This window comes from Poecile atricapillus, chromosome 10 (genome assembly GCF_030490865.1).
Source record: "Poecile atricapillus isolate bPoeAtr1 chromosome 10, bPoeAtr1.hap1, whole genome shotgun sequence".
Taxonomy (NCBI): domain Eukaryota; kingdom Metazoa; phylum Chordata; class Aves; order Passeriformes; family Paridae; genus Poecile; species Poecile atricapillus.
In genome coordinates, this window is record NC_081258.1 from 937,656 (window position 1) to 948,466 (window position 10,811).

Consider the following 10,811-nt stretch of genomic DNA (forward strand, 5'->3'; position numbering starts at 1 on the left):
GACAATGTGGCAGGACAGGAACTGGCTCTGGTATTTGGTGTGTGGTAAATAGAGTGAGCACAAGGAGGAAAGGCGAAGGTGATGGCCTTTTTCAGGCCAAAGAGGGAAAAACCGCAAGGTCCAAGGGGTCCCCCGGGACAGAGAGGACGGGATCAGGCACAAGGAAGTGGCAGAAGCTTTCTCTCCCCAGCAGGGGAGACCCAAGCCAAACAGTGACTGGGAAAAGATCAGTGTGCTGCCTTCAGGGCGTAAGACACTGAAAACGGCAATGTCTGCAAAAAAGCCAAAAACAGCTGGACTGTCGAGAAAGTCCAGAAGAGAAATGGATTGTTAAGAGTGTCAAAGGCTCTCATTATATCCACCAACCTAGAGCCGTTGTCAACTTTTAAAGTGAGTCTAGATCGAGGAGAGGTGTGTGTCTTAGTAAAAACAAAGACCTCTCGATTCACCTTAATTTTTATCCCCGAGGGGGAAAATTGTCTAAAGAATTTTTTTGATCGTTCAAAAGAGTTGTGAGAATTGTGGTTTCTTCTGTGTGCTCAGAAGTTTGAACACATCTTTCTCTGAAAGAATTGTAAAAATTATAGTAAATTAATTTGAAGATTTAATTAATTTGTCTACATGAAGTTTTGTGCGGAATGGCTCCAGTTTGGAGGGGACCACACCCCTCTGCTTTTTGTATGTTTTGTTGTAAAAAGCCAGAATTGGCAAATTTCAGTTATAAAGCCAATGCTGCAAGTCATACCTTGTGGAGAACACGCCCACCACTCTGTAGTTTGTTGTAGCCTTAAAGCAAATTCTGTAGCTACAACCTTGTGAAAATAGTGTCCTATGGAAGGCCTGGGTATTTGTCATGCACTTCCTCTGTGGAAGTTATGGGAAAACTTTAAAGGAAAGTATCTTGTTTCTTTCCTTAATAAAAGTTTTAAATGTTAAAGGTTATAAAATGTTATAAATATTAAAGTTTCCTTAATAGAAGTTAATTTGTTAGTCACCTCCATACACCTAGGATGGACTTGATGCAAAAAATTGAGATGGAGAGTGGTTAGTTACTAAAAAATAGAGAAATGTAATGTAATTGGCTTGAAACAGTGGCATTACTTGCTGCTGAACTAAATCATGTTTATACAAAGTCACCTGTTTTGTTTAAGCAAACTTCACAAAAGAAAAATGTTAAGAGAGTTTGCTCCACCCTCAAAAGTTAAGTTGTTGCAGTATGTGCATGATTTGCTGTTATCAAGAGAACAGGAGGAGAAGTCATGCAAAAGAAATTTTAGTTCAAGAGCATGAGAGAACACAGAGACCTGTTGACTATTTTCCTAAAATGTTAGACCTGGTAGCCAGAAGCTGGCCCCATTGTCTGCAAAACTGTGCAGCCACAGCTCTGATGGTGGCTAGGGCTCGAAAGCTGACAAGGGGGGGGTTACCTGATTGTTAAAGTTTCACACCAGATTAAAGCTTTGTTAGCTGAGAGAGCCTCTAAGTAAATGACCAGCTCTCGGTTATTGCAATATGAGTCTTGTTTATTAGAACAGGAAAATTTAAAATTTAAAAGCAGAGAAAGTTTTAACCCAGCCTCCTGTTTGAATGGCCCTGAGGAGGGGAGCCAAGGCAAATTCCATGATTGTATTCAAGTAATAGATCTACAAACTAAGGCAAGGAATGATTTGCGAGATATTCCATGGCCTGAAAGAGAAAACGTGTTTATTGATGAGTCTTCAAAAGTGATAGAAGGAAGACGCAGAGCTGTATGCTCTTGTGAGTGGCTGTAAATTATACCGAGACAAGACAGTAAATGTTTTTACTGATTCTAAATATGTATATGAAGTGATACATGCATTTGAGAAACTGTGAGAAGAAAAAAGTTTATTAACCTGCAAAGGAAGGACGTTGGTTTGTGAGAGTTTAATCTCCTGCCTGTTAGAAGTGGTGAATTTGCCAAAAGAAGTAGCAATGATGCACATTAGAGGGCACCGGGCAGAGTGCTCGGGGGAGGCAAGGAGAAGCGGACTAGTTGATGGAGAGGCGGGGAGCTGCATTGTTGTTAGAAGTTTCTGAGATGTTTCCCTTGCTCCCAGTAGCTGCCCCCTTGCCAGAAAGGTTGTCTTTTTCACTGAAGGACCTTGAGATAGTTGTGGAGAGTGGGGCAGAGGGAAAGGGAGGTGGTTAGTTTGCAAGGGACAGTGAGCGGATGCCGAGAGTTCCGACATCGCAGTTGTTAAAGCAGCTTCATGGGGGAGGTGCCGAGGCTCCCGAGGGATGGCAGAGACCTTCCTCAAGATGTATACTGCTGTGGGTCTTTTTGTTCTGGCAAAACGAGCTGTTGATGGTTGTTTAATTTGTGCTAAGACAAATAACAAAGCTACAAAGAAACTGGCCAGGGCTGGAAGGCCTTGGGCCGTACGTCCCTTCCAAAGATGCCAGGTAGATTTTACTGAGATGCCCAGGGTGGGGAAATTTAAATATCTTTTGGTAATAATATGTCAATTAACAAGATGGCCAGAAGCCTTCCCTGCTGTTTCAGCAACCACAGGGTCAGTTATTAAAGTATTCTTGGAACAAATAATTCCAAGATATGGGATGGTAGAAGCAATAGACTCAGATAGAGGAACTCATTTTACTGAAAAAATTCTTAAAGGAGTAATGACTGCTTTAGGGATACAATGGAACCTCCACACTCCCTGGCATCCCCAAAGCTCAGGCCAAGTTGAAAGGATGAATGGAGAGATAAAAAAACATCTTCTGAAGCTAGTGATAGAAACCAAAATGCCATGGCTGCGGCTCTTACCACTGGCTTTAGCAAGAATAAGAGCCAGACCCAAGGAAGATATTCAACTATCTCCCTTTGAATTGATGCTTAGAATTCCTTATCCTTGTAATTCTCAGCCTGGGGCGGGAGTAGAGATAAGTGATGTATATCTAAAACAGTATGTGGCTCGGATACTGTCTCTTGTGAAATCTCTTCGACAGGAAGCTCAGCTGACACAGACCCTGCCTTTGGACTTTGCTGTGCATAATATCCAGCCAGGAGACTGGATCCTAGTTAAGGAGTGGAAAGAAGCACCCCTAGTGGCTAAGTGGCGTGGACCTTTCCAGGTGTTACTGAATACAGAAACAGCCGTCAAGACAGCTGAACACAGGTAGACACATCACACTCGAGTCAAGGTCTCTAAAGCTCCAGAGATTTGGACATCTCAGCTGGAGGAGAAGGATGGGAAGCCGCGACTGACGCTCCGCAGGAGTGGACTGGAACAGTAGCTGGTGCGTCGACATCGGGGGAAGCCCTGAGTGCCTACCCACAGACTGACTGCTGAAATAGTCTGTATGGGCATCCCTGCTCTCAAATCTCCAGACACTAGGAGCCAATCCAGGCTGTCACTGCTTTCTTTATGCTAAACTGTTTCTGTGCTTTCACTTGCCACAGGTGGTGTAGAAGACAACGTGAAATTGAAAATTAGAAATTAGATTGTAACACTATTAGAATGTTTCTCTTAATAATTTTACCTTTATATTTTCAGTTAAGTTGGAGTCTAAAGTGAGAAAATAATTTTTTTACTTTAGGAGAACAAGTAGCAAAGACCTTTAACCTTAAGAACTGTTGGGTCTGTGGGGGGCCGGGGGGATCTGAAAGCTGGCAATGGGTGGCCAGCCCGGTGGAGCCTAAATGGTGGGTTAGCACCCTGAGTGAAGTCCATAATGAAACAGGATTTTGGGACAAAGAAGGAAGTCCATGGCAGCTTCATTCTTCTGAAAGAGGCATTTATTGCCTAAACAGAACAGGGAGCACACATGTGGAAAAGAGCGTTTGTGACTGGACTTTATCTTTGGGTTTAGATTGTTGGACCCCCAACTGCCCTCCTTATGACTGTTCCAGATATCAAGGCAGATGGAATCAAACACATGTTAAACTCACTAATGGTAGCTGGGTAAGGTGTTCCTTCCATAATTACCAAAAAGATTTTGAAGGCTGTAAAGCAGCGGGGAAGGATAAGTTTTTTGACCCTTTATTTTTAAGCTGCCCCCAAGATAATTCCACAAGTCCGACACATGTTGTCCGAGACTATCAGTGGAAATGGCAACACCGGAATGGAACTCGAACCCTTTTCAGTAAGTTCTGGTCCAGATCTAATAAAACAGATCTGGGATGTGATTGCAAGTGGAAGCCTCATGTAGGAGCTTGGAAATGTAAATATTGTGATTCTTATGGCGAGGCAACTATTGTTGGTGGACCACTAGGCCCTGGAAGCAAGCTGTATTTTGACCCACCAGTTGATGATGAAAATTAGAAAGGTCCCTTCGCTAATGGGACCTGGGCTCTAAAGGGGCATTACTGGATTTGTGGCCAAAATGCTTACCGCAAGCTACCCCCAAACTGGTCAGGAATATGTTATGTGGGGTATATTAGACCATTGTTCTTTCTGCTACCACAAGTTCAGGAAAATCAGTTAAGAATCAAAGTATATGATGATCTAATTAGAGAAAAGCGGTCCATTGATACATCCCTGGTTGGAAAGAGCACCCAAAAGTGGAGAAAAGATGAATGGCCACCTGAACGAATCATACAACACTATGGACCAGCTACCTGGAACCCAAATGAATTTATATCAGGTGCCAGAGAACCCATTTATAATCTAAATCGAATAATTAGGTTGCAAGCTGTCTTTGAAATAATAATCAACCAGACAGCTACAGCTCTTGACCTTCTTGCTGACCAGTCTACTCAGATGAGAAATGCAATATTTCAACATCGGATAGTATTAGACTACTTATTAGCAGAAGAAGGGGGGGTGTGTGGAAAATTTAATGACTCAAACTGCTGTGTGCAAATAGATGACAATAGAAAGGTAGTGAAACAAATAACAAAAAGAATAAGAAAGTTAGCCCATGTACCGGTCCAAACATGGAAAGGATGGGAATGGGACATGTTTTCATGGTTACCTGGTGGCCTATGGGTCAAACAAATGCTTTTTTTCCTCTTATGTGTTGTAGCAACTCTAATCTTTTTACCATGCATGATCCCTTGCTTCATACAACTCATTCAACATGTGATCAAAAGAATGCAGGCAGTAGCAGTGCCTACTGACCCAGAGATGGCTACAAAAGGGCACAGAGTGATGCCCCTGCAAATAATTGCAAAGCCAAAAAAGACCCAAGAACAAGAAATTAAGTCAATGATAACTAAAGTTTGTAAAGACAATTATTAACAAAAATTAAAAGAGGAGGGATTGAGAGGAATGACAAGTTTGTCTTTACAAACAAGCTGTGGGTCTGCTGATAAGATGCAGCTATCAGTGAGAAACGACAGAAACAATGGGATGGATTCCAGTAGAAGATCAAAGGGGCACTAAAAGAACACTATAAATTCTATAAAAGTTAAGAAGGGATTATGCATGGGGGTGGGGGGGGGGGGGGAAAGGTATCACCGCCGGTATCAGGCATTCCGGGAAGTCTGTACCTCTCAAGTACCTCAGCCTATGGGGAAAGAGAGAAGGGACAAGCGGCTGGGAATTAGGATAAAAAGGAGGCTGCGCCCTCCAAGAATTTGAGAGACCCCAGGGGAATGCCCCATGGCCTCCCCCTTTATTCGAATAAAGAAAAAGGACTCCTCTGTCTCCTTTTTGGACATAAACCTCTGGTGTTTGTGGATTAATTTTCCTGACAAGGTAAACCTTCTCTTTGAACTGTACAAGTGTTGAAATACCAAAATCCAAAACGAAATGTTCAGTGCAGATCAAAGTAAAGGCTTCAAATACATACTTGTCCACTCCCCTAACTTTAAAAATATTGTTCTTACAAACCTAACTATTTTTTCTAATTAAAGAAAAGCAAGGTAAAAACTTAATCTGGAGGCGACATGGGCAACCTCCTGATCAACCTGAGCCAGAAGCTCCCACTGCCACAGCACTGTATGAGCATCTCTCACTGGAATGGCTGTTAAAAATTACCTTGGAAATGCAAGTTCCAAGGTAACTCAGCGCAGTTAGGCTCTCGGAGGATAGTTTTCCCTCTTGCTTCTCCGATGGTCGCTCGCCCGAGGCTGCCATCAGCGCCTCGTTTGTGAAACCGCAATTATCCAGTGTTAAACCTTCCCATTCCAGCAGGACTGTGGGGTGCAGAGCTTGAACGGCGTGAGCCACGAGCCCAGGAACAATAATTCTGCACCGTGTTACAGCCACTGAGCGCTTCAAAGGAGCATTGTACCCCGCAACCCCCAGGTGATTCCAGCCTGGAATTCCCCCTTGGAGCACCGCAGAGAACCCGTGCCATTGCCACTGGTGCTGAAAGAAAAGCGCTTGTAACCAAGACTGTTCATTATATATGTATATATAAAAAACCTCCACATTTTAAACTAATGATGACTTTTAGGCATTAGGTGTAATTAGAGCGCCGGTGGGAACCCATATGTCAGCAGATTTCAAATGGCAAAGTTGTGCCTACGAAATGAAGCCATATATTCCCATTAATTGAAGCACTTGATTTCCAGTTACACAATATTAGTTTTGATGGTGGGAGTCATAGAAGGTCCATGAATTTGTTTTGTTTTGGTTTGGTTTTGGTTTTATTTTTTCTTTTTTATTTTTTAATTTTTTTATCTGTTACTCTGTGGTGTTAGGATGGAACAATTTAAACTGAGCTGGGTGATATTGGTGCCAGCAGAGCTGTGAATATAAGTGACTTTCAGGGTGCTTGTCTGTAAGGTGACATCAGAATAACCTTGAAGGAATGGTCTGTCAGCGCTGCCTGCACAGTCAGAGCAGAAAGGATTAGCAAGAGAAATTTTGATGAGGGTATTTACTACTAATGACTGCCTACAAAATTGCCTTTTATCTACAGCTTTTCAAAGCATTTTCCATTCATTAAGCCTTATAAAACCTTTGTAAAACTGGTAGAAGATATAGAAATGCAGATATCTTTGTGCCAAAGCACACAGTAATACTTTGAGAGAAAAGGGCAGCGGTACACACTGAACATTACTTAAAATAGGAATTGCACAATATTACAGTGATGCTATCGCTCTATTAATTAGAGTTTGACCAGAACAGGGGAACAGTCCTGCTCTTCTGAAAAATAGTGTAGAATAATCAGTAAATAGTCCTCAGGGCTTCAGTTTTGTGTAGTAGCAGTGAGACAGATGCATGTTATGCAGTGATATAAAAAAAAATGTTAAGAATATGAATGGCACCTGTTCTTTTATTGTAATGAAATCTGCTTCCCAAACTGCCATCTCCCAAGAGATAAAAGCAGTGAGTCAGACCTACTAAACTGCTGAGCTGAAAACCCTGAGATTTAAAAAAATTAAAAATATAGGGTCTTTTTCTTAAGAGCCTTTACAGTCAGATTTTGTTTTCTCTGTGGTCTCAAGAGAAAGAAAGCTAGAATGCAAGCAAGCAAGTGATAGAAAGAGAGAGAGAAAGAGAAAGAGAAAGAGAAAGAGAAAGAGAAAGAGAAAGAGAAAGAGAAAGAGAAAGAGAAAGAGAAAGAGAAAGAGAAAGAGAAAGAGAAAGAGAAAGAGAAAGAGAGAAAAGAGAGAGAGAGAAAAGAAAGAGAGAAAGAGAGAAAAGAGCGAGGAAGAGATCCCTTCCTTCCTTCCTTCCTTCCTTCCTTCCTTCCTTCCTTCCTTCCTTCCTTCCTTCCTTCCTTCCTTCCTTCCTTCCTTCCTTCCTTCCTTCCTTCCTTCCTTCCTTCCTTCCTTCCTTCCTTCCTTCCTTCCTTCCTTCCTTCCTTCCTTCCTTCCTTCCTTCCTTCCTTCCTTCCTTCCTTCCTTCCTTCCTTCCTTCCTTCCTTCCTTCCTTCCTTCCTTCCTTCCTTCCTTCCTTCCTTCCTTCCTTCCTTCCTTCCTTCCTTCCTTCCTTCCTTCCTTCCTTCCTTCCTTCCTTCCTTCCTTCCTTCCTTCCTTCCTTCCTTCCTTCCTTCCTTCCTTCCTTCCTTCCTTCCTTCCTTCCTTCCTTCCTTCCTTCCTTCCTTCCTTCCTTCCTTCCTTCCTTCCTTCCTTCCTTCCTTCCTTCCTTCCTTCCTTCCTTCCTTCCTTCCTTCCTTCCTTCCTTCCTTCCTTCCTTCCTTCCTTCCTTCCTTCCTTCCTTCCTTCCTTCCTTCCTTCCTTCCTTCCTTCCTTCCTTCCTTCCTTCCTTCCTTCCTTCCTTCCTCCCTCCCTCCCTCCCTCCCTCCCTCCCTCCCTCCCTCCCTCCCTCCCTCCCTCCCTCCCTCCCTCCCTCCCTCCCTCCCTCCCTCCCTCCCTCCCTCCCTCCCTCCCTCCCTCCCTCCCTCCCTCCCTCCCTCCCTCCCTCCCTCCCTCCCTCCCTCTTTCTCTCCACACAAATTCAAACTTTTTCAATAACAGATTAATTCTCACTGTTGCTGTTTTAATTCCTGTTTCCTTGGAGTACCCCACAAGTTCAGCAGTTGGTATAGGAGCAATGTTAAAGGGCTATCAATACCACATATAAAAACACAAGCAGTTTAATTGCTGAAAGCTGCCAAAAGATACAGTAATCTGTTGGAAACCTGTTCTGTGCACCTGTGTCAGAGTGAGTCAATGTACATTAAATTAAAAAAAAAAAATTAAAAAAAATTTTAAAAAGCCCAAAATTTTTATTTGGAATGACTTGTGGAAGGAGTCTCACAGAATCTCTGAATAGTTTTAAAGGGAAAGATGTTACCAGATAATGCACAGAATGACTTGCAGATTCAGCCATGCCTGCTCTGAGGGCCACAGGAATTCCGTGCGTCACTGAGTGGCAGTTCCTTCCTGCAGGGCTCCAAAGACGTGGTAAGAATGAAGGGTCTTCATCACAGTGAGTAAAATGTTGCATCCAGCTTGGGTGGCTTCCAGGAAATTATCTCATTTAGCTTGTTTGCTTCTTGCTTTACCATTTCTGCTCATTAAACCAGCCAGAGTGAAGTTCAATTTACAAAAAAAGTAAATAATTGATAAATATTCAATGATACAGAAGAAGGCTGGATAAGATCTGGCACACTGAGAGCTGAAGAGGAGGGTCCAAGAAAGCTCTGCAGCCCTCCCCCATAGCTTTTCTAATGGTTGATAGAGGGTATCTTTGGAAATTTGCTCTTTGATTTTTGGACAGTGTGAAAATCCCTGTTAAACTCATGTAAAGGCTTGACTGTGTCCATAATGGCTGTAATGAGATTGCTATAAAAATCACTGAAGGGTTTTCTAGGTAAGTCAGTCTGTAAGCTTAGGAAGAACTTGGATTTTTTGTTTCTCAGGGCTGTAGAGCTACAGAATTGCTGATTAAGGAATCACTTGGTGGGTGAGAAGTACCCTCCTTCCTGAGTGCAGTTCAGATTTGCCATCCTGATTAAAATATACCCATTCTGCAGTGTTAAGCTACTCTTTAATAGCCTGGCTTTTGGCCATTGAAATTCACTCTAGGTTTTTTTTCACCCAGTTTATTTCACAGTATTTTGGATTATTTAGACAAAAAAAACCAAACAACCAAGCAAACAAAATTTTTTTGTTGGATGGAAACTTTCAGAAATGTTCATGGAAAATCAGAAAGATCCTTTTGCAACGAGGATCTCGGGAAATGCTTTGAGGAAAAAGGACACAACATTCAGGGTCTTTTGAAGCCTCCACTAGGCACCAAAGAGCTTTGGAGTCTCTTAAATGGTTATTTTATAAGCCATTGTCACCAAGCTCAGTTAAAGCACTCGGCTAATTTTTAATCAGATATATGGAAAAGCATAGAATAAGAATGTGGGTTTCTTTTCTGAGGCTTGTTGGTTATCAGAGTGGTGCTGGAAAAAGGCAGCTCCATTTCAGTGTTTAATGTGCCATAATATTGCATGACCACAAACCATTAGGTTCTTCATCTCATAGGTGATTAATTTCCAGGGAACATATGTTAAGAGAATAACATATATCCCCAGACTTCCTCTCCAAAAGATTGTCACCAAGCAACATCAGTGTTTTGTATTTACTGACAAAAAAATGAAGAAAAAACTGAGATGAAAAATCAGAAGAATAATTTTTTCAGAAAAACTAGTTTGGTCATTAGAGGGAAATCAAATATTTTCCAAATTTCTGGGAAGTTCTGTGAAGTAATATGGTGGTGATGAAGAAAAAAATATTGCAGCTAACTTAATGTATGAATTGCATCATCACTATTCCCTCACTTCTGAAATTGGGTAATACAAATTCATAAAATTACTATAACTTTTTTTTTAGGAAAAAAAAAAACCCTATTTAATCTCCTTTCAGATAAGCAGAAATGTCATTAGGTTTCCCCTTTCCTGCCTTAAACAGACAGCTCAGTGCTCAGGCTCCTCTGTGGGCGCTGATGCTGAGCCAGGGGGGACAGGGACAGGATGGGAAAACTGTCTGCCCAGACTCCTGAGAGAATTTGGCTGCCAAGTGCTAACAGGTCTTCACTGACCATCTGTAAACTGAGTTTTATTCCCCTCCTCCCCACCCAGGCTTAGGCATCCTCTACACTGGGGTGGGTTTTCTTAGGGCAGGATCAGTGATTATGGACGTGGTTATCCAAGATCCTGCAAGCACCCACAGCCCAGCCCCTGAGCAATGCTGACATGCCATAACAAAACTATTGCCAGGATTCTCTTCATCTTAGCTCTACCTTTTCGCTGAGACTTTTCATCTGCTTTATTCCTCCAAAACTTGATGGTTTTTGAACTAAACCAGGAAAAAATTAGTCTAAATAGTTTATATTTGACAATTTATGAATGCCTCTGTGTGTGTGTCTGTCCAAGGCAGATCTTCAGTGTGAGGTTCCAGTGCTGTCTCCAGTTATTGTGTAAGGATAGCCTAACAGGGTTTTCAAGTTATGTCAGTG